Here is a 5,209-nt window from a genome sequence, read left to right on the forward strand (position 1 = left end):
AGTTACCACTACTTATTAAATTTTTACCATAAGGAGAACATTATTGTCTGCCTTTATTATACAAAGAGAAAATTCGGTTTCAGAATGTTTAGCTATTTTTTAATGTAACTGCCATTTCTTGAGTGTCATAAATAGAAATCTGGTCACCTAGTGACAGATTTTGCCTTCTTCCATCCAAGAGTTATTGCACAATATCCTCTGTAATCATATGGCCAATGTATGGCTATGCTTTTTAATTACTTATAACACTTTCTAAAGTTTTGCCACTTCCTTATTACAGGTGACACAACTTGAAGAGAATGACACTCATTAATGAAAGAAACCCTGAAGAGTTTATCCTACCAGGCTTAGATGATCTGCCTTGGCTAGAGCTTCCTCTATTCATTGTTCTTCTTATTACATATCCCATGAACATGATGGGAAACATTGCCATCATTCTGGTGTCCAAGTTAGACCCCCATCTCAATAGTCCCATGTATTAGACCCCCATCTCAATAGTCCCATGTATTTCTTCCTCACCAACCTCTCCTTTTTAGACATGTGTTTAACCACAGCATTGTGCCTCAGATGCTGTTAAACCTGGGAAGCTCTAAGAAGACCATCAGCTATGTAGGATGTGTAGTGCAGCTTTATGTCTTCCACTTTATGGGGGCCACAGAATGTATTCTCTTGGCTATCCTGTCCTTTGACCGCTACATGGCCATCTGCAGACCTCTGCACTACACTCTCATCATGAATCAACACATCTGCATCTTACTAGCATGTGTTATGTGGCTGACTGGAGTGCTCTTTGCTTTATCGGAGGCCACACTTACCTTACAATTGCCATTGTGTGGAGTCAATAAACTGGATCACTTGTTGTGTGAGATTCCAGTTCTGATAAAGACTGCCTGTGGTGAAAAGGAAGCTAATGAACTTTCACTGTCTGTGGTGTGTATTTTTATTTTAGTTATTCCTTTGTTTAATTCTTACTTCTTATGCTAGTATTGGACATGCTGTACTTAAGATTAAATCTTCTGAGGGAAGGAAAAAGGCCTTTGGAACATGTTCTTCTCATCTTATTGTAGTTTCCTTATTTTATGGTCCAGCTATTAGCATGTATCTTCAGCCTTCCTCCTCCATCACAAGGGACCAGCCCAAGTTCATGGCTCTCTTCTATGGAGTGGTGACTTCTACAGTCAACCCCTTCATCTATACCCTGAGGAATAAAGATGTAAAAGGGGCATTAGGCAAGCTAGTGAGAAACATTTTCATTTCAAAGTGAAAGGTTGTCAACAAAATCAAATTACTTATTTAAAAGGTTTGTATTGATTTTGTAACAATTCATTTAGACTAATAATCCAGTCTCATGCTATGTGTTCTTCTTGATAAAAAGATTTTGTTTCTGACATTTTACAGTCACATCGGGCATGAATGATATTAGATTGTGTGCACTAGTATGGAAATTTTATTTGTGAAAATACAGAAAAATAGTATTTTCTATTTGAATACTTAACTAGCAACTGTATTTATAATATAAATTTATTAGTTTAAGTAGATTAGTTTAAGTAGATTCATGATTTTTGTTTTTATTTAGTGTGGAATTCATAGAATTCAATATGATGTTGCATAGTGAAGACATGTAGACTTGTTCAAAAAAATCCCTTATTTGGACTTTTCTATTGTGTCTTTTGGTATGAACGAGATCTGAGAAAAATCACTTAAAGGAAAGACTCATAGTACACTGAACCACACTACCAAAATTAACTGCAACCAGATATATTCTTTGAAAATAACAGAACATCTGGTGCTACACTAGGTCTTGAGAACTTTGGAGTTTTGTAAATAATTTTAGTAATTAAAAAATTAATTTGTGGGTAATTGTTAGGGGATTGTCACCAAAACTTTTTAAATTTCAAGAGTTTTATACTTGAAATTTTCTTTGTGTTTTTGAAATATTTTTATATTTATGACGTGTTGAAGATGAGACCCATTTCTAAATATGGCAGAATTTGTTTGTATTTATATGTAACCTATGTAAATAGCTGAAGGTAATTTTAACAAATATTATTGCACATTTTGACTATAATCCATCGCAGCAGATGAATGTAGAATTTTTCATTTGTATTATCACAAGGGTATTTAAAATTTTCAGGTTTCAGAGCTTTATGGATTAAGGATGCTCAACCTGTACAGATATCTTGAGCTTTGGGGGGAAAGACTTTAATTTGGTGTTGAAAGCATAGCTACTAAGGCTAACAACAGATGTCATAGTGCTTATATTACCCTGAGTTCTGACTCATTTGATGTGTATGCTACTTTCTTTGTCGGTAAAGATTATTTATTTTGGAAATGTAAATGTAATCCAGACTTGGTGAAATATCAGAACTTTATGAAGTATTAATGTAGAAGTCTCAGGATAAAGAATACTTAAACCAGTGGTAGGAAAAAAACACAGAAACATTTTTAGAAGAGAACTTCACATTTTTAAGGTATGTATGTTCAGTACATTTTATAATTTAGTTAACATTTAAGAAGCCCTAATGAGAGAAAGGCATATTACTATATCAATGTGAAATTGTACTCTACTTTTGATGCAAAGCATAAGTAATCTGGAGAATGCCTTTTTCAAGAAAGTTAATTAGAAACCTTTGTCCTTTCCCAAAGCAAGAACAAATAGGAAATATTAAGGCATTTTATCTTTGTCATGATGAAAGACTTGGAAAAGTCTTTAAGAAATCAAGATGGTTTAAACATTGTTTTCTCCAAATTAGAGATATCCTTCTTTATTAATAGCATAATAACTTCTAGGCAAGAAGTGCATCCTTTTCTACGAGGGATAAATAAACTAGACTTAAATTACAATTCTGGTTGAACAAATGCCTTTAAGAGCTAATATCTTTTCAAACTGACATCTTTAGAATTTCCAAGCCTTAGAGGAGTCACAGAGGCCACTGATGAAAAGGGCAGACTAAAGAAGCAGTATATACAGTGGAATTAGAAAATATGGGCTGGGGATGTGGCTCAAGCGGTAGCGCGCTTGCCTGGCATGCGTGCGGCCCGGGTTCGATCCTCAGCACCACATACAGACAAAGATGTTGTGTCCGCCGAATACTAAAAAATAAATATTAAAATTCTCTCTCTCTCTCTCTCTCCCTCTCTCTCACTCTTTCTTTAAAAAAAAAAAAAGAAAATATGTCCGATTTGTTTGAAGAAAGGACAGTAGATTTAAACATAGATAACTAATGTCCTAGTCTAATATGAGAAGTAAACACTTTAGCATTGTGATTAAAATAAGTGTATTTTGAATAAATGCTTAAATTTTTACTTGAGCCAAAAAGTATGTATATAATACAATAAATGTAAAATAACCTTCAATGTGTAGTGAGTATTCAAAAAATCATTTAAGAAGTTGTTACACAGAAAAATAACTTCTGAGTGTTTTTATTTTTATTAACATTGACATCATGCAAATTGTTTCAAATGATTTCTGGATATACACATTTTAACTACTTATCTCAAGATCTTATATATCAAACTTTGGTTATTATCATATGAAGAGAGAGTTAGGAGGTTGACCTAAATAGCCACTGATGGGAGGGAAAGGGAGAGAGAAGGGAAATTGCATGGAAATGGAAGGAGACACTCATTGTTATACAAAATTACTTATAAGAAGATGTGAGGGGAAAGGGGAAAAAAAAAAACAAAGGAGAGAATTGAATTACAGCAGATGCAGTAGAGAGAGAAGATGGGAGGGGAGGGGAGGGGGGATAGTAGAGGATGGGAAAGGTAGCAGAATACAACAGTCACTAGTATGGCATTATGTAAAAACGTGGATGTGTAACTGATGTGATTCTGCAATCTGTATATGGGGTAAAAATGGGAGTTCATAACCCACTTGAATCAAATGTATGAAATATGATATTTCAAGAGCTTTGTAATGTTTTGAACAACCAATAAAAAAGAAATATAAATAAATAAATAAATAAATAAATAAATAAATAGCCACTGATGCTTTCTGTTACTTATATAGGCAGAAACAAAGTCCAACACACTAAGAGGTTTCTAATTATACTTCTCATTACTTCCTTTTAACCAGTACATTGTATTGTATATATAACCCCAAACCACCATTTCTTTCCAAACCAACTATAATGTTATGATAACTTCATTTCTTATACTTTCCTGCATTTTCACCTTTGTGCATTTATTTACTTTTGCATTTAAAAATGCCTCTTTCAATTTTCTAAATCTTAAAGCTTTCCTTAAAATGATCTAATATAATAAGTGGGAAAATACATTTGCTAAAATATGGTTCTGTCTTTTGCTCAAGAAAAATGCCTACAACCAAAAGAAACATCATGAAAGAGATAAAATCAAAAAGGATCTTTGAAACAACCAGAAAAGTAGTGAAACCCTCTGCAACTTTAATGAGATGCTTTCTCAAAATTTAAAAAAAAAAATAGGAAAGACTGGGGATGAAGCTCAGTGATAAGTGCTCTTGAGTTCAATATCGAGTACCAAAAGCAAAAATCAAACAAACAACAAAACAAAACAAAAATCCAAGCAAACAGGAAAAAAAGAAGAAAAACAAATAACAAACTAACAGAAACAAAATGTAAGTCTTTACTTACCAATCAGTAATTACTTCTAATGTAAATGGACTAAAATATGCAATTGAAAGACAGATGACTGACAGATAATAAAACAAGTTTCAACTGTGTGACTAAAAAGATTCATTTTCTCTTTAAAGACAAACAAACTGAAAATAAAGAATGGAAAATGACTGTTCAAAAAAATGGAAACCAAGTGAGAACAGGATTACCAAGACTAACAACAGTTACAATAGACTTTCAGTCAAAAACTATGAAGTTGAATAAAAAATTCATTATATAATAATGAAGCCAATTTCACCAATTCATTATATAATAATGAAGCCAATTTCACCAAGGATATAATAACTGTAAATTATATAAAACAAATATTAAAGCTCTTAAAAATAAGCAGGAATACGATAAAAGCAGGGGACTTATATATTCCATTTTCACTAATAAATTGATTATTCAAACAGAATATTAATAAGAAAACATTGTTTTTAAACTCCACTTGAGATCAAGTGGACCTAAGAGATGGTTATAAAACATTCTATCTTAAAGCATTATGGTATACATTCTTCTCAAGCACACCGAGAACATTCTCCAGGAAATATCATGTGTTAGCCCATAAAACT

The 5,209-nt window shown here is 32.7% G+C and overlaps 1 pseudogene; it reads left to right on the forward strand.

The window, feature by feature from the left end:
* The first annotated feature begins 299 nt into the window (after nucleotides 1-299).
* Nucleotides 300-1,264, forward strand: LOC143400828 (olfactory receptor 2B6-like; annotated as a pseudogene).
* The last annotated feature ends 3,945 nt before the right edge of the window (nucleotides 1,265-5,209 follow it).

This window comes from Callospermophilus lateralis, chromosome 6, assembly GCF_048772815.1.
Source record: "Callospermophilus lateralis isolate mCalLat2 chromosome 6, mCalLat2.hap1, whole genome shotgun sequence".
Lineage (NCBI taxonomy): Eukaryota > Metazoa > Chordata > Mammalia > Rodentia > Sciuridae > Callospermophilus > Callospermophilus lateralis.